Source organism: Rutidosis leptorrhynchoides, chromosome 8 (assembly GCF_046630445.1).
Source record: "Rutidosis leptorrhynchoides isolate AG116_Rl617_1_P2 chromosome 8, CSIRO_AGI_Rlap_v1, whole genome shotgun sequence".
Lineage (NCBI taxonomy): Eukaryota > Viridiplantae > Streptophyta > Magnoliopsida > Asterales > Asteraceae > Rutidosis > Rutidosis leptorrhynchoides.
In genome coordinates, this window is record NC_092340.1 from 4,678,940 (window position 1) to 4,705,549 (window position 26,610).

Genomic DNA, 26,610 nt, shown 5'->3' on the forward strand with positions numbered 1-26,610 from the left:
TGTAGCTATTTGGCGCTGTTCACATCGTCGTTGGTGAACTTATATTGTTGTTGTATCTTTAGCTCGTTGCTTAGAGATCGTACGGTATGCTTAGTGTAGTGCCTTATATATGGATGCCTCGGTATGCGGTATTTGTTATTTTGTGGCGTGTCCATTTTATACATATATATGTATGTAGTATATTATCATTCACTAAGCGTTAGCTTACCCTCTCGTTGTTGACTCTTTTTATAGATTGCATGCGGATGGTGGCTCGGGTAAGCGCGAGGATTAGAGGACTTGCATAGTTTGCGTAGAAGGCTTGCTTTTGGATTTATTAGGATTGGGTAGCGTATCCCCAATCGCCATGCTCGACTTTGTTTTGTATTAAAAGTCTTATGGTCGAAAATTGTATTTTGATACTTAAAGGGTAATTTGGGTCGATGTGGGCCCCGCTTCGTAAACATAATTTTATTAATAGAACGTGCTAGTTTTTATATATAGAACATGGGGTTAAAAGCGTTACGCCTAAATATGTCGGGAACTAGTCAAACATTTTCGCATTTAAAGACTTTCCGGACAGTCAGGTTTGGCGCGCCGCGCGGCCTATATGGCGCGCCGCGCCAGGTGGCAGTTCAGCAATTTTTTTTTTATTTTGTAAATTTAACGCGGTTTAATGCGGGTTGGTTTGGGTTGTTACATAGCTCTTATCTTATTTGGAAGAATATAAATAATAAGGTATTTCGTGATAATTGTTGGATCGCACCCGTAGCTCTAAATGAAATTCAAATGCTCTCTCACGAGTGGATTTCAAATAGAGTCAAAGGTGTCGTTATAGATTGTAACGTGTGGTTGTCTAATCCTAAGTTTTACATCATGTAATTACTCGGGTTCTGTTGCGTTCTCCGCATCCTTTTTGCTGTTTTTTTTTTTTTGTCTGGGTTTGTTTCTTTCGTGTGTTGGGCTTGCCCATAGGTCGTTGTAAATGGGCTTCCCATTGTTTGTATTCGGGTATTCCTTTAATAATATCTGGCTTTTAAAAAAAAACATAAAAAGTTTGATATATTTACCCTTTTTACCACAATGTGCAATATTGGTTTTTGCAACAAACTATATAAAATTTCCCCTGCATAAAGTCTAAGTGAACCAAATTCTACATAACATACACACACATATATTTATATGATATATAATTAGTTTATAACCCACGCATTCGCGAGTATTTTTTCATACAAAATTCTAAAAATATATTATTAATAAGTTATTTATGTTAATAATATAAGTAATAGTATTGAAATATATGTCAATAATAAATAATGCAACAAATATCAAAAACATTAAATTTATACACACAAAGTAACTGAGTATGAAAGTTGATAACATATAAATGAAAGATTTACACCTAGTTTACCTAATAATCAGTATTCTAACTCTCGTTTCAAGTTCAATTGGAAGTTTAATCGGTAATTTTGCTATGTCGTTGAATAAAAGAACGTCAAAGAGGAAAACCAAAGTTCCGAACAAATTTGAGGATTTGTTCATGACGCTAGCAAATATGAATAAGAATCGAGGTTCAGTTGATGTTGATGTTGTGATTAAAGATATTGATACTAATGGGAGTATTAAGGAATCTAACCAGGAGGAAACTGAATTTTATTCATATGAATGTGAAAAGGGGATGAATAAGGAGAGAGATCAATTGGAAGATTGATGAATGTTTTCGAATACACACTAGTAAAACACTTAACTAGACACACAAATCACAGGAAACTATAACCTGATCATCATAGCAACAAGTATTCCCCAAGTTCGTTCCGCAGAAAGCGTGTTTAAATCGGATTGTGAAAACTAATAATTATCCCAAGAGAGGGGGGTTTTGTAGTGATTTTAGATTGCAAACTAAACTAGCAAGTAGAAAAGTGAAATAAACGAGAGATATCAACTAACTAAAACGTGTCTACTTGCTAGATCCACTATAAGTATTGGATTCCCATTACCCCTTTTGTTGCACAATGATATTGAACTATTATAAGTTTAGTGTCACCACTAAACCTTGATTAATTAAGGTTATGAACTCACGTAAATTCCCTTAGATGAACAAGTTATGTTGAGTAATCGTTAAGACCTTGCCCTTGGATTGAATTCACATAAAATCCTTTAATCATGACAATCACTTGAAATGACTAACACTCCCATGATTTTGATTAAAAGCGAACACCAACCAATTTAAAGATACAATCACTTGAAATCCCTAACTTAGTTGTCTAGATCACTTATTAGTGTTGAAGTATAAATTGAATCCCAATTCAAATCACTAAGCAATGGTTAACAATTTATATGATCAAAGAAAGTTTAAAACTCATATAGTAGTGGATTATCAATCAAGCTTAAAAATAATACTCAATACTGTTAGTGCACGATTTGGAGCTTCGATTTCGTGTTTGCAAGTTGTTTTGATGATCACTCAAGGTAATAGATATGTGTGTGCGATGGTGTATGATGAAATTGATAAACAAACATAGATCTAAACAATAAACATGTAATATTAATCAGATGTTCGTTACAATGGATTGTAGGTGGAATCAATACCAAGATTAGATTGATTCCACAAGCTTTCTTGAACTATTGGAGGGGATGGGGGATTGAGAGCAAACACACACCAAGGTGCTCTCTCAAAATGACTAAGTTTTTGGGGTTGGTGATTTGTGAGGTGTAACATTGTATTTATACCTCATACAATGTTACTTACAATTAATTACACAAATCACCCTTAAACTGTAGTGACCCGAACTTTTCCATGTTTATATATATTAATTGAGATTGATATTTACATGATTAAATGTTTCCAATATGTTAAGCAATCAAACTTGTTAAGACTTGATTAATTGAAATATGTTTCATATAGACAATTGACCACCCAAGTTGACCGGCGATTCACGAACGTTAAAACTTGTAAAAACGACATGACGATATATATATGGATATACATATGGTTAACATGAGATTATGATAAGTAAGTGTCTCCATAAGTATATTAACAATAAGTTATATACATATAAACAAGACTACTAACTTAAGGATTTCGAAACGAGACATATATGTAACGATTATCGTTGTAACGACATCTAAATGTATATATATCATATTAAGATATATTAATGTATCATAATATCATGATAATATAATAATTTAACATCTCATTAGATATAATAAACAATGGGTTAACAACATTAATTGAGATCGTTAACTTAAAGGTTTCAAAACAACACTTACATGTAACGACTAACGATGACTTAACGACTCAGTTAAAATGTATATACATGTAGTGTATTTAGATGTATTAAAATACTTTTGGAAGACTTCAAGACGTATATCAAAACACTCATACTTAACGAAAATGGTTACAGTTACTTTCCCATTCTTTTCTTTCATCAATAATTCTAGTCGTATTCTTACCCGTATTATACACAGCTTCAAAACGTACTTACTATGGGTATATACCAATAGGAACTAGCATGGGATTCCACTCTTGATTATGTCATGTATGACTAATCAATTTTAACTTCTACCATGAGCTAGTCAACTAACTAGAACTCCTTTTAACCCCACTCACCACTCACCAATTACCACTCATCATTCACTCCATTTCACTTCCAATTCTCTTTCTAATTCTCTCTCAACACACACACACTATTATGAACGTATTTTTCCAGTAGTTAATCATCATCTTCATCAAAAATCACTTCAAGAATCAAGCTATAATCATCATAGGAAGAACACTTCAAGAACACTTCAAAAATCCCTTCAAGTTTACTAATTTACTTCCAAGCTTTCTAATCCATTCCAAGTAATCATCTAAGATCAAGAAACCTTTGTTATATACAGTAGGTTATCTTTCTTATTCAAGGTAATATTCATATTCAAACTTTGATTCAATTTCTATAACTATAAACTATCTTAATTCGAGTAAAAATCTTACTTGAACTTGTTTTTGTGTCATGATCCTACTTCAAGAACTTTCAAGCCATCCAAGATCCTTTGAAGCTAGATCATTTCTTGTCACTTCTAGTAGGTTTACCTACTAAACTTGAGGTAGTAATGATGTTCATAACATCATTCGATTCATATATATAAAACTATCTTATTCGAAGGTTTAAACTCGTAATCACTAGAACATAGTTTAGTTAATTCTAAACTTGTTCGCAAACAAAAGTTAATCCTTCTAACTTGACTTTTAAAATTAACTAAACACATGTTCTATATCTATATGATATGCTAACTTAATGATTTAAAACCTGGAAATACGAAAAACACCGTAAAACCGGATTTACGCCGTCGTAGTAACACCGCGGGCTGTTTTGGGTTAGTTAATTAAAAACTATGATAAACTTTGATTTAAAAGTTGTTATTCTGAGAAAATGATTTTTATTATGAACATGAAACTATATCCAAAAATTATGGTTAAACTCAAAGTGGAAGTATGTTTTCTAAAATGGTCATCTAGACGTCGTTCTTTCGACTGAAATGACTACCTTTACAAAAACGACTTGTAACTTATTTTTCCGACTATAAACCTATACTTTTTCTGTTTAGATTCATAAAATAGAGTTCAATATGAAACCATAGCAATTTGATTCACTCAAAACGGATTTAAAATTAAGAAGTTATGGGTAAAACAATATTGGATAATTTTTCTCATTTTAGCTACGTGAAAATTGGTAACAAATATATTCCAACCATAACTTAATCAACTTGTATTGTATATTATGTAATCTTGAGATACCATAGACACGTATACAATGTTTCGACCTATCATGTCGACACATCTATATATATTTCGGAACAACCATAGACACTCTATATGTGAATGTTGGAGTTAGCTATACAGGGTTGAGGTTGATTCCAAAATTTGTATAGTTTGAGTTGTGATCAATACTGAGATACGTATACACTGGGTCGTGGATTGATTCAAGATAATATTTATCGATTTATTTCTGTATATCTAACTGTGGACAACTAGTTGTAGGTTACTAACGAGGACAGCTGACTTAATAAACTTAAAACATCAAAATATATTAAAAGTGTTGTAAATATATTTTGAACATACTTTGATATATATGTATATATTGTTATAGGTTCGTGAATCAACCAGTGGCCAAGTCTTACTTCCCGACGAAGTAAAAATCTGTGAAAGTGAGTTATAGTCCCACTTTTAAAATCTAATATTTTTGGGATGAGAATACATGCAGGTTTTATAAATGATTTACAAAATAGACACAAGTACGTGAAACTACATTCTATGGTTGAATTATCGAAATCGAATATGCCCCTTTTTATTAAGTCTGGTAATCTAAGAATTAGGGAACAGACACCCTAATTGACGCGAATCCTAAAGATAGATCTATTGGGCCTAACAAACCCCATCCAAAGTACCGGATGCTTTAGTACTTCGAAATTTATATCATATACGAAGGGTGTCCCGGAATGATGGGGATATTCTTATATATATGCATCTTGTTAATGTCGGTTACCAGGTGTTCACCATATGAATGATTTTTATCTCTATGTATGGGATGTGTATTGAAATATGAAATCTTGTGGTCTATTGTTACGATTTGATATATATAGGTTAAACCTATAACTCACCAACATTTTTGTTGACGTTTTAAGCATGTTTATTCTCAGGTGATTATTAAGAGCTTCCGCTGTCGCATACTTAAATAAGGACGAGATTTGGAGTCCATGCTTGTATGATATTGTGTAAAAACTGCATTCAAGAAACTTATTTTGTTGTAACATATTTGTATTGTAAACCATTATGTAATGGTCGTGTGTAAACATGATATTTTAGATTATCATTATTTGATAATCTACGTAAAGCTTTTTAAACCTTTATTGATGAAATAAAGGTTATGGTTTGTTTTAAAATGAATGCAGTCTTTGAAAAACGTCTCATATAGAGGTCAAAACCTCGCAACGAAATCAATTAATATGGAACGTTTTTAATCAATAAGAACGGGACATTTCAGTTGGTATCAGAGAGTTGGTCTTAGAGAACCAGAATTTTGCATTAGTGTGTCTTATCTAGTTTGTTAGGATGCATTAGTGAGTCTGGACTTCGACTGTGTTTACTTGAAAAATGTTTGCTTAACAAATTTTGTTGGAAACTATATATTTTTAACATGTGAATATTATGTGATATATTAATCTCTTAACGCGTTTGATATTATGTGATAGATGTCTACCTCTAGAACAAGTCCCATTGACTCACCTAATAATAATGAAGAGTCAAATGTAAATTGGAATAATTCGTGGACTGATTCACAAGTTCCCGAAGAGGAACCGGAAGAAGAGTCGGAACCGGAAGAAGAATCGGAACCGGAAGAAGAATCGGAACCGGATGAAGAAATAGAACCGGTGGGGGAAATAATAAAACGGTTAAGTAAAAGAAAATCCTCAACCAACCAACCAAGGTTAATTATGGTCAATGGTGTTTCCGCCAAGGAAGCAAAATATTGGGAGGATTACCAATTCTCCGATGAATCGAATTCCGACGAGAATTCCGATGATGTTATAGAAATTACCCCAACTGAATTTAAAAAGGCAAAAGAAAATAATAAGGGAAAGGGCATAAAAATAGAGAAATCTAATTCCAACCCCGATGAACTTTATATGTATCGTCAACCCCCGAAGTCCTTAAGTTGTAACAATGACCCGGGAACCTCTAAACCACCAGGTTTTTCTAAACCAATGTGGATAACGACGGCTCGTATTAGGGGAACATCATATATCCCTAGAAACTTGGCAAAACGAACCAAAACCGAAGAAGAAGAAACAAGCGAGTCGGAATCAGATAGTTGTATTCGTGTGGTGTAATATAAGTAATATAGTGTGCTTATGCTTTATGATATATGTAAAAATTGCTTGTATTAATAAGTATTTTTTTTATGAATCTAACTCTTGTCTATTTTACAGTATAAAAACACAAAATTGATAGACAACACAATATTTTAAGAGACCTACCCGGAGACATGATTGATGAAATCTTGTCTAGAGTCGGTCAGAATTCTTCGGCACAACTATTTAAGGCGAGATCAGTTTGTAAGACATTCGAAGAACGTTCCAAGAATGCCTTGGTTTATAAAAGGCTTTCGTTCGAAAGATGGGGGATATCACATTGGGAAATCCATAAGTTACGATGTGTTTACTTTGACGCATATATTGCGGGGAACCCAAATGCTATTTTATGCAATGGGTTAAGAAATTATTTTGACTCAATATATCAGAATATTGGACTTCGTGATTTAGAAAAAGTGGCTAACATGCAACATAAAGAAGCATGTTATGCTTACGGATTAGTAATGTTCGCTTCTCACCAAAGTGAGAACAAGAACATCGGGCTACAACTATTAAACAAAACGTTCCCACAAGTGACGGAGTCGGTAATTGGGGTAAGAAATGAGGTTTTTAGATTGTTACGGGACTGTTGGACATTACGTAACCCTTGTCCCTTTGACGACATTACAACACGCTGTCTTATCAACGGCCATAACGGTTATGTTTCACAAGACCAAGGATGGGAAGTAATCCTAGTAAAACCAGAATGCATGACTTGTTTCTGGACGTATGAATTACGTGTCTTTATTGCCTTTGCTGAACGACTTGTGTACTAGCTAGAATTATCTTCACAACCATCTTGTATCAAATTTATTCTGTGCTATATTTCATGCTATATGTAAAATAAGCGGTATTGTAAGTTTGTAAAATATTGTGTAAAAGTTTGAACGCGAAATATTATTATAATCAGTTTTTCATATAGAATTGTAGTAGTTGAATTGTATATTAGCTACTAAGTATGAACTTAACGGCTAGGTACTACCCGAATTTAAACTTATAAAATGCTAATATGAAGAAAAAGCTTTTATAAATGAGTTCATATTATGCTACGAAATACTATTAACTACTCTTAATATTCTGTATGATTAACTTGTTCCATTTGACTATTTTGAAGGAAATGGCACCGACTACTCGACACACCGTGAATATGAATGAAGAGGAATTCCGTACTTTTCTAGCTTCAAACATAGCCGCTGTACAGGCTGCGCTACATACCAACAATAACCTTGGATCTAGCAGTACAGGAAATCGTGTAGGATGCACCTATAAAGAATTCACTGCCTGCAAATCTTTGGAATTTGATGGAACCGAAGGACCGATCGGATTGAAACGGTGGACCGAGAAGGTCGAATCGGTGTTTGCCATAAGTAAGTGTACTGAAGAGGACAAAGTGAAGTACGCTACGCATACCTTCACAGGTTCTGCGTTAACATGGTGGAATACCTATCTAGAGCAAGTGGGACAAGACGATGCGTACGCACTACCGTGGTCAGTATTCAAGCACTTGATGAACGAGAAGTACCGTCCCAGAACCGAGGTCAATAAGCTCAAGACAGAACTTAGAGGGTTACGAACCCAAGGATTTGATATTACCACGTACGAAAGACGATTCACAGAATTGTGCCTATTGTGTCCGGGAGCATTCGAAGATGAGGAAGAGAAGATCGACGCGTTTATGAAAGGATTACCGGAAAGAATCCAAGAAGATATAAGTTCACACGAGCCCGCCTCCATACAACAGGCATGTAGAATGGCTCACAAACTAGTGAACCAGATTGAAGAAAGAAATAAAGAACAGACTGCTGAAGAGGCCAATGTGAAGCAAGTCAAAAGAAAGTGGGAGGAAAATGGTGATAAGAATCACCAATACAACAACAACAGCAATTACAACAATAATCGCAACAATTATCCCAACAATCGCAACATCTATCGCAACTACAACAAACGGCCCAACAACAACAACAACAACAACAACAACAACAGCAACTACAACAATCATCCCAACAACAATAATAACCGCAACAAAAACAACAATCAGAAGCAGCTATGCCAAAGGTGTGAAAAGTATCACTCGGGGTTCTGCACCAAATTTTGCAACAAGTGTAAAAGAAATGGTCATAGCGCGGCGAAGTGTGAGGTCTACGGACTAGGGGTTAATAGAACGAAAGGAACAAATGGTGTCGGAACGAGTAATGGCGGAGGAAGTAGTGTCGGAGCAAGTTATGCCAATGTAGTTTGTTATATGAAATGTCCCGTTCTTATTGATTAAAAACGTTCCATATTAATTGATTTCGTTGCGAGGTTTTGACCTCTATATGAGACGTTTTTCAAAGACTGCATTCATTTTTAAAACAAACCATAACCTTTATTTCATAAATAAAGGTTTAAAAAGCTTTACGTAGATTATCAAATAATGATAATCTAAAATATCCTGTTTACACACGACCATTACATAATAGTTTACAATACAAATATGTTACATCGAAATCAGTTTCTTGAATGCAGTTTTTACACAATATCATACAAACATGGACTCCAAATCTTGTCCTTATTTTAGTATGCAACAGCGGAAGCTCTTAATATTCACCTGAGAATAAACATGCTTTAAACGTCAACAAAAATGTTGGTGAGTTATAGGTTTAACCTATATATATCAAATCGTAACAATAGACCACAAGATTTCATATTTCAATACACATCCCATACATAGAGATAAAAATCATTCATATGGTGAACACCTGGTAACCGACAATAACAAGATGCATATATAAGAATATCCCCATCATTCCGGGACACCCTTCGGATATGATATAAATTTCGAAGTACTAAAGCATCCGGTACTTTGGATGGGGTTTGTTAGGCCCAATAGATCTATCTTTAGGATTCGCGTCAATTAGGGTGTCTGTTCCCTAATTCTTAGATTACCAGACTTAATAAAAAGGGGCATATTCGATTTCGATAATTCAACCATAGAATGTAGTTTCACGTACTTGTGTCTATTTTGTAAATCATTTATAAAACCTGCATGTATTCTCATCCCAAAAATATTAGATTTTAAAAGTGGGACTATAACTCACTTTCACAGATTTTTACTTCGTCGGGAAGTAAGACTTGGCCACTGGTTGATTCACGAACCTATAACAATATATACATATATATCAAAGTATGTTCAAAATATATTTACAACACTTTTAATATATTTTGATGTTTTAAGTTTATTAAGTCAGCTGTCCTCGTTAGTAACCTACAACTAGTTGTCCACAGTTAGATGTACAGAAATAAATCGATAAATATTATCTTGAATCAATCCACGACCCAGTGTATACGTATCTCAGTATTGATCACAACTCAAACTATATATATTTTGGTATCAACCTCAACCCTGTATAGCTAACTCCAACATTCACATATAGAGTGTCTATGGTTGTTCCGAAATATATATAGATGTGTCGACATGATAGGTCGAAACATTGTATACGTGTCTATGGTATCTCAAGATTACATAATATACAATACAAGTTGATTAAGTTATGGTTGGAATATATTTGTTACCAATTTTCACGTAGCTAAAATGAGAAAAATTATCCAATCTTGTTTTACCCATAACTTCTTCATTTTAAATCCGTTTTTAGTGAATCAAGTTGCTATGGTTTCATATTGAACTATATTTTATGAATCTAAACAGAAAAAGTATAGGTTTATAGTCGGAAAAATAAGTTACAAGTCATTTTTGTAAAGGTAGTCATTTCAGTCGAAAGAACGACGTCTAGATGACCATTTTAGAAAACATACTTCCACTTTGAGTTTAACCATAATTTTTGGATATAGTTTCATGTTCATAATAAAAATCATTTTCTCAGAATAACAACTTTTAAATCAAAGTTTATCATAGTTTTTTAATTAACTAACCCAAAACAGCCCGCGGTGTTACTACGACGGCGTAAATCCGGTTTTACGGTGTTTTTCGTGTTTCCAGGTTTTAAATCATTAAGTTAGCATATCATATAGATATAGAACATGTGTTTAGTTGATTTTAAAAGTCAAGTTAGAAGGATTAACTTTTGTTTGCGAACAAGTTTAGAATTAACTAAACTATGTTCTAGTGATTACAAGTTTAAACCTTCGAATAAGATAGCTTTATATGTATGAATCGAATGATGTTATGAACATCATTACTACCTTAATTTCCTTGGATAAACCTACTGGAAAAGAGAAAAATGGATCTAGCTTCAATGGATCCTTGGATGGCTCGAAGTTCTTGAAGCAGAATCATGACACGAAAACAAGTTCAAGTAAGATCATCACTTGAAATAAGATTGTTATAGTTATAGAAATTGAACCAAAATTTGAATATGATTATTACCTTGTATTAGAATGATAACCTACTGTAAGAAACAAAGATTTCTTGAGGTTGGATGATCACCTTACAAGATTGGAAGTGAGCTAGCAAACTTGAAAGTATTCTTGATTTTATGAAACTAGAACTTTTGGAATTTATGAAGAACACTTAGAACTTGAAGATAGAACTTGAGAGAGTTCAATTAGATGAAGAAAATTGAAGAATGAAAGTGTTTGTAGGTGTTTTTGGTCGTTGGTGTATGGATTAGATATAAAGGATATGTAATTTTGTTTTCATGTAAATAAGTCATGAATGATTACTCATATTTTTGTAATTTTATGAGATATTTCATGCTAGTTGCCAAATGATGGTTCCCACATGTGTTAGGTGACTCACATGGGCTGCTAAGAGCTGATCATTGGAGTGTATATACCAATAGTACATACATCTAAAAGCTATGTATTGTACGAGTACGAATACGGGTGCATACGAGTAGAATTGTTGATGAAACTGAACGAGGATGTAATTGTAAGCATTTTTGTTAAGTAGAAGTATTTTGATAAGTGTATTAAAGTCTTTCAAAAGTGTATAAATACATATTAAAACACTACATGTATATACATTTTAACTGAGTCGTTAAGTCATCGTTAGTCGTTACATGTAAGTGTTGTTTTGAAACCTTTAGGTTAACGATCTTGTTAAATGTTGTTAACCCAATGTTTATAATATCAAATGAGATTTTAAATTATTATATTATCATGATATTATCATGTATGAATATCTCTTAATATGATATATATACATTAAATGTCTTTACAACGATAATCGTTACATATATGTCTCGTTTAAAAATCATTAAGTTAGTAGTCTTGTTTTTACATATGTAGTTCATTGTTAATATAATTAATGATATGTTTACTTATCATAATATCATGTTAACTATATATATAACCATATATATGTCATCATATAGTTTTTTTACAAGTTTTAACGTTCGTGAATCACCGGTCAACTTGGGTGGTCAATTGTCTATATGAAACATATTTCAATTAATCAAGTCTTAACAAGTTTGATTGCTTAACATGTTGGAAACATTTAATCATGTAAATATCAATATCAATTAATATATATAAACATGGAAAAGTCCGGGTCACTACAGTACCTACCCGTTAAATAAATTTCGTCCCGAAATTTTAAGCTGTTGAAGGTGTTGACGAATCTTCTGGAAATAGATGCGGGTATTTCTTCTTCATCTGATCTTCACGCTCCCAGGTGAACTCGGGTCCTCTACGAGCATTCCATCGAACCTTAACAATTGGTATCTTGTTTTGCTTAAGTCTTTTAACCTCACGATCCATTATTTCGACGGGTTCTTCGATGAATTGAAGTTTTTCGTTGATTTGGATTTCATCTAACGGAATAGTGAGATCTTCTTTAGCAAAACATTTCTTTAAATTCGAGACGTGGAAAGTGTTATGTACAGCCGCGAGTTGTTGAGGTAACTCTAGTCGGTAAGCTACTGGTCCGACACGATCAATAATCTTGAATGGTCCAATATACCTTGGATTTAATTTCCCTCGTTTACCAAATCGAACAACGCCTTTCCAAGGTGCAACTTTAAGCATGACCATCTCTCCAATTTCAAATTCTATATCTTTTCTTTTAATGTCAGCGTAGCTCTTTTGTCGACTTTGGGCGGTTTTCAACCGTTGTTGAATTTGGATGATCTTCTCGGTAGTTTCTTGTATAATCTCCGGACCCGTAATCTGTCTATCCCCCACCTCACTCCAACAAATTGGAGACCTGCACTTTCTACCATAAAGTGCTTCAAACGGCGCCATCTCAATGCTTGAATGGTAGCTGTTGTTGTAGGAAAATTCTGCTAACGGTAGATGTCGATCCCAACAGTTTCCGAAATCAATAACACATGCTCGTAGCATGTCTTCAAGCGTTTGTATCGTCCTTTCGCTCTGCCCATCAGTTTGTGGATGATAGGCAGTACTCATGTCTAGACGAGTTCCTAATGCTTGCTGTAATGTCTGCCAGAATCTTGAAATAAATCTGCCATCCCTATCAGAGATAATAGAGATTGGTATTCCATGTCTGGAGATGACTTCCTTCAAATACAGTCGTGCTAACTTCTCCATCTTGTCATCTTCTCTTATTGGCAAGAAGTGTGCTGATTTGGTGAGACGGTCAACTATTACCCAAATAGTATCAAAACCACTTGCAGTCCTTGGCAATTTAGTGATGAAATCCATGGTAATGTTTTCCCATTTCCATTCCGGGATTTCGGGTTGTTGAAGTAGACCTGATGGTTTCTGATGCTCAGCTTTGACCTTAGAACACGTCAAACATTCTCCTACGTATTTAGCAACATCGGCTTTCATACCCGGCCACCAAAAATGTTTCTTGAGATCCTTGTACATCTTCCCCGTTCCAGGATGTATTGAGTATCTGGTTTTATGAGCTTCTCTAAGTACCATTTTTCTCATATCTCCAAATTTTGGTACCCAAATCCTTTCAGCCCTATACCGGGTTCCGTCTTCCCGAATATTAAGATGCTTCTCCGATCCTTTGGGTATTTCATCCTTTAAATTTCCCTCTTTTAAAACTCCTTGTTGCGCCTCCTTTATTTGAGTAGTAATGTTATTATGAATCATTATATTCATAGATTTTACTCGAATGGGTTCTCTGTCCTTCCTGCTCAAGGCATCGGCTACCACATTTGCCTTCCCCGGGTGGTAACGAATCTCAAAGTCGTAATCATTCAATAATTCAATCCACCTACGCTGCCTCATATTCAGTTGTTTCTGATTAAATATGTGTTGAAGACTTTTGTGGTCGGTATATATAATACTTTTGACCCCATATAAGTAGTGCCTCCAAGTCTTTAATGCAAAAACAACCGCGCCTAATTCCAAATCATGCGTCGTATAATTTTGTTCGTGAATCTTCAATTGTCTAGACGCATAAGCAATCACCTTCGTTCGTTGCATTAATACACAACCGAGACCTTGCTTTGATGCATCACAATAAATCACAAAATCATCATTCCCTTCAGGCAATGACAATATAGGTGCCGTAGTTAGCTTTTTCTTCAATAACTGAAACGCTTTCTCTTGTTCATCATTCCATTCAAATTTCTTCCCTTTATGCGTTAATGCAGTCAAGGGTTTTGCTATTCTGGAAAAGTCTTGGATGAACCTTCTGTAGTAACCAGCTAGTCCTAAAAACTGGCGTATGTGTTTCGGAGTTTTCGGGGTTTCCCACTTTTCAACAGTTTCTATCTTTGCCGGATCCACCTTAATACCTTCTTTGTTCACTATGTGACCGAGGAATTGAACTTCTTCCAACCAAAATGCACACTTTGAAAACTTAGCGTACAATTCTTCCTTCCTCAATACTTCTAACACCTTTCTCAAATGTTCACCGTGTTCTTGGTCATTCTTTGAGTAAATAAGTATGTCATCAATGAAAACAATGACAAACTTGTCAAGGTATGGTCCACACACTCGGTTCATAAGGTCCATGAACACAGCTGGTGCATTAGTTAAACCAAACGGCATGACCATAAACTCGTAATGACCGTAACGTGTTCTGAAAGCAGTCTTTGGAATATCATCTTCTTTCACCCGCATTTGATGATACCCGGAACGTAAGTCAATCTTTGAATAAACAGACGAGCCTTGTAGTTGATCAAATAAGTCGTCGATTCTCGGTAGTGGGTAGCGGTTCTTGATGGTAAGTTTGTTCAACTCTCGGTAGTCGATACACAACCTGAATGTACCATCTTTCTTCTTGACAAACAAAACAGGAGCTCCCCACGGTGATGTGCTTGGTCGAATGAAACCACGCTCTAAAAGTTCTTGTAATTGGCTTTGCAGTTCTTTCATCTCGCTGGGTGCGAGTCTGTAAGGAGCACGAGCTATTGGTGCAGCTCCTGGTACAAGATCTATTTGAAATTCAAAGGATCGATGTGGGGGTAATCCCGGCAATTCTTTCGGAAATACATCGGGAAATTCTTTTGCAATGGGAACATCATTGATGCTCTTTTCTTCAGTTTGTACTTTCTCGACGTGTGCTAGAACAGCATAGCAACCTTTTCTTATTAGTTTTTGTGCCTTCAAATTACTAATAAGATGTAGCTTCGTGTTGCCCTTTTCTCCGTACACCATTAAGGGTTTTCCTTTTTCTCGTATAATGCGAATTGCATTTTTGTAACAAACGATCTCTGCTTTCACTTCTTTCAACCAGTCCATACCGATTATCACATCAAAACTCCCTAACTCTACTGGTATTAAATCAATCTTAAATGTTTCGCTAACCAGTTTAATTTCTCGATTCCGACATATATTATCTGCTGAAATTAATTTACCATTTGCTAATTCGAGTAAAAATTTACTATCCAAAGGCGTCAATGGGCAACTTAATTTAGCACAAAAATCTCTACTCATATAGCTTCTATCCGCACCCGAATCAAATAAAACGTAAGCAGATTTATTGTCAATAAGAAACGTACCCGTAACAAGCTCCGGGTCTTCCTGTGCCTCTGCCGCATTAATATTGAAAACTCTTCCGCGGCCTTGTCCATTCGTGTTCTCCTGGTTCGGGCAATTTCTAATAATGTGGCCCGGTTTTCCACATTTATAACAAACTACATTGGCATAACTTGCTCCGACACTACTTGCTCCGCCATTACTCGTTCCGACACCATTTGTTCCTTTCGTTCTATTAACCCCTGGTCCGTAGACCTCACACTTCGCCGCGCTATGACCATTTATTTTACACTTGTTGCAAAATTTGGTGCAGAACCCCGAGTGATACTTTTCACACCTTTGGCATAGCTGCTTCTGATTGTTGTTGTTGTTGCGGTTATTATTGTTGTTGGGATGATTGTTGTAGTTGCTGTTGTTGTTGTTGTTGTTGTTGTTGTTGTTGGGCCGTTTGTTGTAGTTACGATTGATGTTGCGATTGTTGGGATAATTGTTGCGATTGCTGTTGTTGTTGTATTGGTGATTCTTATCACCATTTTCCTCCCACTTTCTTTTGCCTTGCTTCACATTGGCCTCTTCAGCAGTCTGTTCTTTAATTCTTTCTTCAATCTGGTTCACTAGTTTGTGAGCCATTCTACATGCCTGTTGTATGGAGGCGGGCTCGTGTGAACTTATATCTTCTTGGATTCTTTCCGGTAATCCTTTCACAAACGCGTCGATCTTCTCTTCCTCATCTTCGAATGCTCCCGGACACAATAGGCACAATTCTGTGAATCGTCTTTCATACGTGGTAATATCAAATCCTTGGGTTCGTAACCCTCTTAGTTCTGTCTTGAGCTTATTGACCTCGGTTCTGGGACGGTACTTCTCGTTCATCAAGTGCTTGAATGCTGACCACGGTAGTGCGTACGCATCGTCTTGTCCCACTTGCTCTAGATAGGTATTCCACCATGTTAACGCAGAACCTGTGAAGGTATGCGTAGCGTACTTTACTTTGTCCTCTTCAGTACACTTACTTATGGCAAACACCGATTCGACCTTCTCGGTCCACCGTTTCAATCCGATCGGTCCTTCGGTTCCATCAAATTCCAAAGGTTTGCAGGCAGTGAATTCTTTGTAGGTGCATCCTACACGATTTCCTGTACTGCTAGATCCAAGGTTATTGTTGGTATGTAGCGCAGCCTGTACTGCGGCTATGTTTGAAGCTAGAAAAGTACGGAATTCCTCTTCATTCATATTCACTGTGTGTCGAGTAGACGGTGCCATTTCCTTCAAAATTATCAAATGGAACAAGTTAATCATACAGAATATTAAGAGTAGTTAATAGTATTTCGTAGCATAATATGAACTCATTTATAAAAGCTTTTTCTTCATATTAGCGTTTTATAAGTTTAAATTCGGGTAGTACCTACCCGTTAAGTTCATACTTAGTAGCTAATATACAATTCAACTACTACAATTCTATATGAAAAACTGATTGTAATAATATTTCGCGTTCAAACTTTTATACAATATTTTACAAACTTACAATACCGCTTATTTTACATAAAGCATGAAATATAGCACACAATAACTTTGATACAAGATAGTTGTGAAGACAATTCTAGCTAGTACACAAGTCGTTCGGCAAAGGCAATAAAGACACGTAATTCATACGTCCAGAAACAAGTCATGCATTCTGGTTTTACTAGGACTACTTCCCATCCTTGGTCTTGTGCAACATAACCGTTATGGCCGTTGATAAGACAGCGTGTTGTAACGTCGTCAAAGGGACGAGGGTTACGTAATGTCCAACAGTCCCGTAATAATCTAAAAACCTCATTTCTTACCTCAATTACCGACTCCGTCACTTGTGGAAACGTTTTGTTTAATAGTTGTAGCCCGATATTCTTGTTCTCACTTTGGTGAGAAGCGAACATTACTAATCCGTAAGCATAACATGCTTCTTTATGTTGCATGTTAGCCGCTTTTTCTAAATCACGAAGTCCAATATTCGGATATATTGAGTCAAAATAATTTCTTAACCCGTTGCGTAAAATAGCATTTGGGTTCCCCGCAATATATGCGTCAAAGTAAACACATCGTAACTTATGGGTTTCCCAATGTGATATCCCCCATCTTTCAAACGAAAGTCTCTTATAAACTAAGACATTCTTGGAACGTTCTTCGAATGTCTTACAAACTGATCTCGCCTTAAATAGTTGTGCCGAGGAATTCTGGCCGACTCTAGACAAGATTTCATCAATCATGTCTCCGGGTAGGTCTCTTAAAATATTGGGTTGTCTATCCATTTTGTGTTTTTAAACTGTAAAATAGACAAGAGTTAGTTTCATAAAAAAATACTTATTAATACAAGCAATTTTTACATATATCATAAAGCATAAGAACACTATATTACATATATTACACCACACGAATACAACTATCTTATTCCGACTCGCTCGTTTCTTCTTCTTCGGTTTTGGTTCGTTTTGCCAAGTTTCTAGGGATATATGATGTTCCCCTAATACGAGCCGTCGTTGTCCACATTGGTTTAGAAAAACCTGGTGGTTTAGAGGTTCCCGGGTCATTGTTACAACTTAAGGACTTCGGGCGTTGACGATACATATAAAGTTCATCGGGGTTGGAATTAGATTTCTCTATTTTTATGCCCTTTCCCTTATTATTTTCTTTTGCCTTTTTAAATTCAGTTGGGGTAATTTCTATAACATCATCGGAATTCTCGTCGGAATCCGATTCATCGGAGAATTGGTAATCCTCCCAATATTTTGCTTCCTTGGCGGAAACACCATTGACCATAATTAACTTTGGTCGGTTGGTTGAGGATTTTCTTTTACTTAACCGTTTTATTATTTCCCCCACCGGTTCTATTTCTTCATCCGGTTCCGATTCTTCTTCCGGTTCCGATTCTTCTTCCGGTTCCGACTCTTCTTCCGGTTCCTCTTCGGGAACTTGTGAATCAGTCCACAAATCATTCCAATTTACATTTGACTCTTCATTATTATTAGGTGAGTCAATGGGACTTGTTCTAGAGGTAGACATCTATCACATAATATCAAACACGTTAAGAGATTAATATATCACATAATATTCACATGTTAAAAATATATAGTTTCCAACAAAATTTGTTAAGCAATCATTTTTCAAGTAAACACGGTCGAAGTCCAGACTCACTAATGCATCCTAACAAACTCGATAAGACACACTAATGAAAAATTCTGGTTCTCTAAGACTAACGCTCGGATACCAACTGAAATGTCCCGTTCTTATTGATTAAAAACGTTCCATATTAATTGATTTCGTTGCGAGGTTTTGACCTCTATATGAGACGTTTTTCAAAGACTGCATTCATTTTTAAAACAAACCATAACCTTTATTTCATAAATAAAGGTTTAAAAAGCTTTACGTAGATTATCAAATAATGATAATCTAAAATATCCTGTTTACACACGACCATTACATAATAGTTTACAATACAAATATGTTACATCGAAATCAGTTTCTTGAATGCAGTTTTTACACAATATCATACAAACATTGACTCCAAATCTTGTCCTTATTTTAGTATGCAACAGCGGAAGCTCTTAATATTCACCTGAGAATAAACATGCTTTAAACGTCAACAAAAATGTTTGTGAGTTATAGGTTTAACCTATATATATCAAATCGTAACAATAGACCACAAGATTTCATATTTCAATACACATCCCATACATAGAGATAAAAATCATTCATATGGTGAACACCTGGTAACCGACAATAACAAGATGCATATATAAGAATATACCCATCATTCCGGGACACCCTTCGGATATGATATAAATTTCGAAGTACTAAAGCATCCGGTACTTTGGATGGGGTTTGTTAGGCCCAATAGATCTATCTTTAGGATTCGCGTCAATTAGGGTGTCTGTTCCCTAATTCTTAGATTACCAGACTTAATAAAAAGGGGCATATTCGATTTCGATAATTCAACCATAGAATGTAGTTTCACGTACTTGTGTCTATTTTGTAAATCATTTATAAAACCTGCATGTATTCTCATCCCAAAAATATTAGATTTTAAAAGTGGGACTATAACTCACTTTCACAGATTTTTACTTCGTCGGGAAGTAAGACTTGGCCACTGGTTGATTCACGAACCTATAACAATATATACATATATATCAAAGTATGTTCAAAATATATTTACAACACTTTTAATATATTTTGATGTTTTAAGTTTATTAAGTCAGCTGTCCTCGTTAGTAACCTACAACTAGTTGTCCACAGTTAGATGTACAGAAATAAATCGATAAATATTATCTTGAATCAATCCACGACCCAGTGTATACGTATCTCAGTATTGATCACAACTCAAACTATATATATTTTGGAATCAACCTCAACCCTGTATAGCTAACTCCAACATTCACATATAGAGTGTCTATGGTTGTTCCGAAATATATATAGATGTGTCGACATGATAGGTCGAAACATTGTATACGTGTCTATGGTATCTCAAGATTACATAATATACAATACAAGTTGATTAAGTTATGGTTGGAATATATTTGTTACCAATTTTCACGTAGCTAAAATGAGAAAAATTATCCAATCTTGTTTTACCCATAACTTCTTCATTTTAAATCCGTTTTGAGTGAATCAAGTTGCTATGGTTTCATATTGAACTATATTTTATGAATCTAAACAGAAAAAGTATAGGTTTATAGTCGGAAAAATAAGTTACAAGTCATTTTTGTAAAGGTAATCATTTCAGTCGAAAGAACGACGTCTAGATGACCATTTTAGAAAACATACTTCCACTTTGAGTTTAACCATAATTTTTGGATATAGTTTCATGTTCATAATAAAAATCATTTTCTCAGAATAACAACTTTTAAATCAAAGTTTATCATAGTTTTTTAATTAACTAACCCAAAACAGCCCGCGGTGTTACTACGACGGCGTAAATCCGGTTTTACGGTGTTTTTCGTGTTTCCAGGTTTTAAATCATTAAGTTAGCATATCATATAGATATAGAACATGTGTTTAGTTGATTTTAAAAGTCAAGTTAGAAGGATTAACTTTTGTTTGCGAACAAGTTTAGAATTAACTAAACTATGTTCTAGTGATTACAAGTTTAAACCTTCGAATAAGATAGCTTTATATGTATGAATCGAATGATGTTATGAACATCATTACTACCTTAATTTCCTTGGATAAACCTACTGGAAAAGAGAAAAATGGATCTAGCTTCAATGGATCCTTGGATGGCTCGAAGTTCTTGAAGCAGAATCATGACACGAAAACAAGTTCAAGTAAGATCATCACTTGAAATAAGATTGTTATAGTTATAGAAATTGAACCAAAGTTTGAATATGATTATTACCTTGTATTAGAATGATAACCTACTGTAAGAAACAAAGATTTCTTGAGGTTGGATGATCACCTTACAAGATTGGAAGTGAGCTAGCAAACTTGAAAGTATTCTTGATTTTATGAAACTAGAACTTTTGGAATTTATGAAGAACACTTAGAACTTGAAGATAGAACTTGAGAGAGTTCAATTAGATGAAGAAAATTGAAGAATGAAAGTGTTTGTAGGTGTTTTTGGTCGTTGGTGTATGGATTAGATATAAAGGATATGTAATTTTGTTTTCATGTAAATAAGTCATGAATGATTACTCATATTTTTGTAATTTTATGAGATATTTCATGCTAGTTGCCAAATGATGGTTCCCACATGTGTTAGGTGACTCACATGGGCTGCTAAGAGCTGATCATTGGAGTGTATATACCAATAGTACATACATCTAAAAGCTATGTATTGTACGAGTACGAATACGGGTGCATACGAGTAGAATTGTTGATGAAACTGAACGAGGATGTAATTGTAAGCATTTTTGTTAAGTAGAAGTATTTTGATAAGTGTATTAAAGTCTTTCAAAAGTGTATAAATACATATTAAAACACTACATGTATATACATTTTAACTGAGTCGTTAAGTCATCGTTAGTCGTTACATGTAAGTGTTGTTTTGAAACCTTTAGGTTAACGATCTTGTTAAATGTTGTTAACCCAATGTTTATAATATCAAATGAGATTTTAAATTATTATATTATCATGATATTATCATGTATGAATATCTCTTAATATGATATATATACATTAAATGTCTTTACAACGATAATCGTTACATATATGTCTCGTTTAAAAATCATTAAGTTAGTAGTCTTGTTTTTACATATGTAGTTCATTGTTAATATAATTAATGATATGTTTACTTATCATAATATCATGTTAACTATATATATAACCATATATATGTCATCATATAGTTTTTTTACAAGTTTTAACGTTCGTGAATCACCGGTCAACTTGGGTGGTCAATTGTCTATATGAAACATATTTCAATTAATCAAGTCTTAACAAGTTTGATTGCTTAACATGTTGGAAACATTTAATCATGTAAATATCAATATCAATTAATATATATAAACATGGAAAAGTTCGGGTCACTACATTATAAATGTGGAAAACCGGGCCACATTATTAGAAATTGCCCGAACCAGGAGAACACGAATGGACAAGGCCGCGAAAGAGTTTTCAATATTAATGCAGCAGAGGCACAGGAAGACCCGGAGCTTGTTACGGGTACGTTTCTTATTGACAATAAATCTGCTTACATTTTATTTGATTCGAGTGCGGATAGAAGCTATATGAGTAGAGATTTTTGTGCTAAATTAAGTTGTCCATTGACGCCTTTGGATAGTAAATTTTTACTCGAATTAGCAAATGGTAAATTAATTTCAGCAGATAATATATGTCGGAATCCAGAAATTAAACTGGTTAGCGAAACATTTAAGATTGATTTGATACCAGTAGAGTTAGGGAGTTTTGATGTGATAATCGGTATGGACTGGTTGAAAGAAGTGAAAGCAGAGATCGTTTGTTACAAAAATGCAATTCGCATTATACGAGAAAAAGGAAAACCCTTAATGGTGTACGAAAAAAAGGGCAACACGAAGCTACATCTTATTAGTAATTTGAAGGCACAAAAACTAATAAGAAAAGGTTGCTATGCTGTTCTAGCACACGTCGAGAAAGTACAAACTGAAGAAAAGAGCATCAATGATGTTCCCATTGCAAAAGAATTTCCCGATGTATTTCCGAAAGAATTACCGAGATTACCCCCACATCGATCCGTTGAATTTCAAATAGATCTTGTACCAGGAGCTGCACCAATAGCTCGTGCTCCTTACAGACTCGCACCCAGCGAGATGAAAGAACTGCAAAGCCAATTACAAGAACTTTTAGAGCGTGGTTTCATTCGACCAAGCACATCACCGTGGGGAGCTCCTGTTTTGTTTGTCAAGAAGAAAGATGGTACATTCAGGTTGTGTATCGACTACCGAGAGTTAAACAAACTTACCATCAAGAACCGCTACCCACTACCGAGAATCGACGACTTATTTGATCAACTACAAGGCTCGTCTGTTTATTCAAAGATTGACTTACGTTTCGGGTATCATCAAATGCAGGTGAAAGAAGATGATATTCCAAAGACTGCTTTCAGAACACGTTACGGTCATTACGAGTTTATGGTCATGCCGTTTGGTTTAACTAATGCACCAGCTGTGTTCATGGACCTTATGAACCGAGTGTGTGGACCATACCTTGACAAGTTTGTCATTGTTTTCATTGATGACATACTTATTTACTCAAAGAATGACCAAGAACACGGTGAACATTTGAGAAAAGTGTTAGAAGTATTGAGGAAGGAAGAATTATACGCTAAGTTTTCAAAGTGTGCATTTTGGTTGGAAGAAGTTCAATTCCTCGGTCACATAGTGAACAAAGAAGGTATTAAGGTGGATCCGGCAAAGATAGAAACTGTTGAAAAGTGGGAAACCCCGAAAACTCCGAAACACATACGCCAGTTTTTAGGACTAGCTGGTTACTACAGAAGGTTCATCCAAGACTTTTCCAGAATAGCAAAACCCTTGACTGCATTAACGCATAAAGGGAAGAAATTTGAATGGAATGATGAACAAGAGAAAGCGTTTCAGTTATTGAAGAAAAAGCTAACTACGGCACCTATATTGTCATTGCCTGAAGGGAATGATGATTTTGTGATTTATTGTGACGCATCAAAGCAAGGTCTCGGTTGTGTATTAATGCAACGAACGAAGGTGATTGCTTATGCGTCTAGACAATTGAAGATTCACGAACAAAATTATACGACGCATGATTTGGAATTAGGCACGGTTGTTTTTGCATTAAAGACTTGGAGGCACTACTTATATGGGGTCAAAAGTATTATATATACCGACCACAAAAGTCTTCAACACATATTTAATCAGAAACAACTGAATATGAGGCAGCGTAGGTGGATTGAATTATTGAATGATTATGACTTTGAGATTCGTTACCACCCGGGGAAGGTAAATGTGGTAGCCGATGCCTTGAGCAGGAAGGACAGAGAACCCATTCGAGTAAAATCTATGAATATAATGATTCATAATAACATTACTACTCAAATAAAGGAGGCACAACAAGGAGTTTTAAAAGAGGGAAATTTAAAGGATGAAATACCCAAAGGATCGGAGAAGCATCTTAATATTCGGGAAGACGGAACCCGGTATAGGGCTGAAAGGATTTGGGTACCAAAATTTGGAGATATGAGAGAAATGGTACTTAGAGAAGCTCATAAAACCAGATACTCAATACATCCTGGAACGGGGAAGATGTACAAGGATCTCAAGAAACATTTTTGGTGGCCGGGTATGAAAGCCAATGTTGCTAAATACGTAGGAGAATGTTTGACGTGTTCTAAGGTCAAAGCTGAGCATCAGAAACCATCAGGTCTACTTCAACAACCCGAAATCCCGGAATGGAAATGGGAAAACATTACCATGGATTTCATCACTAAATTGCCAAGGACTGCAAGTGGTTTTGATACTATTTGGGTAATAGTTGATCGTCTCACCAAATCCGCACACTTCCTACCAATAAGAGAAGATGACAAGATGGAGAAGTTAGCACGACTGTATTTGAAGGAAGTCGTCTCCAGACATGGAATACCAATCTCTATTATCTCTGATAGGGATGGCAGATTTATTTCAAGATTCTGGCAGACATTACAGCAAGCATTAGGAACTCGTCTAGACATGAGTACTGCCTATCATCCACAAACTGATGGGCAGAGCGAAAGGACGATACAAACGCTTGAAGACATGCTACGAGCATGTGTTATTGATTTCGGAAACAGTTGGGATCGACATCTACCGTTAGCAGAATTTTCCTACAACAACAGCTACCATTCAAGCATTGAGATGGCGCCGTTCGAAGCACTTTATGGTAGAAAGTGCAGGTCTCCGATTTGTTGGAGTGAAGTGGGGGATAGACAGATTACGGGTCCGGAGATTATACAAGAAACTACCGAGAAGATCATCCAAATTCAACAACGGTTGAAAACCGCCCAAAGTCGACAAAAGAGCTACGCTGACATTAAAAGAAAAGATATAGAATTTGAAATTGGAGAGATGGTCATGCTTAAAGTTGCACCTTGGAAAGGCGTTGTTCGATTTGGTAAACGAGGGAAATTAAATCCAAGGTATATTGGACCATTCAAGATTATTGATCGTGTCGGACCAGTAGCTTACCGACTTGAGTTACCTCAACAACTCGCGGATGTACATAACACTTTCCACGTCTCGAATTTGAAGAAATGTTTTGCTAAAGAAGATCTCACTATTCCGTTAGATGAAATCCAAATCAACAAAAAACTTCAATTCATCGAAGAACCCGTCGAAATAATGGATCGTGAGGTTAAAAGACTTAAGCAAAACAAAATACCAATTGTTAAGGTTCGATGGAATGCTCGTAGAGGACCCGAGTTCACCTGGGAGCGTGAAGATCAGATGAAGAAGAAATACCCGCATCTATTTCCAGAAGTTTCGTCAACACCTTCAACAGCTTAAAATTTCGGGACGAAATTTATTTAACGGGTAGGTACTGTAGTGACCCGAACTTTTCCATGTTTATATATATTAATTGAGATTGATATTTACATGATTAAATGTTTCCAACATGTTAAGCAATCAAACTTGTTAAGACTTGATTAATTGAAATATGTTTCATATAGACAATTGACCACCCAAGTTGACCGGCGATTCACGAACGTTAAAACTTGTAAAAACGACATGACGATATATATATGGATATACATATGGTTAAAATGAGATTATGATAAGTAAGTATCTCCATAAGTATATTAACAATAAGTTATATACATATAAACAAGACTACTAACTTAAGGATTTCGAAACGAGACATATATGTAACGATTATCGTTGTAACGACATCTAAATGTATATATATCATATTAAGATATATTAATGTATCATAATATCATGATAATATAATAATTTAACATCTCATTAGATATAATAAACAATGGGTTAACAACATTAATTGAGATCGTTAACTTAAAGGTTTCAAAACAACACTTACATGTAACGACTAACGATGACTTAACGACTCAGTTAAAATGTATATACATGTAGTGTATTTAGATGTATTAAAATACTTTTGGAAGACTTCAAGACGTATATCAAAACACTCATACTTAACGAAAATGGTTACAGTTACTTTCCCATTCTTTTCTTTCATCAAGAATTCTAGTCGTATTCTTACCCGTATTATACACAGCTTTAAAACGTACTTACTATGGGTATATACCAATAGGAACTAGCATGGGATTCCACTCTTGATTATGTCATGTATGACTAATCAATTTTAACTTCTACCATGAGCTAGTCAACTAACTAGAACTCCTTTTAACCCCACTCACCACTCACCAATTACCACTCATCATTCACTCCATTTCACTTCCAATTCTCTTTCTAATTCTCT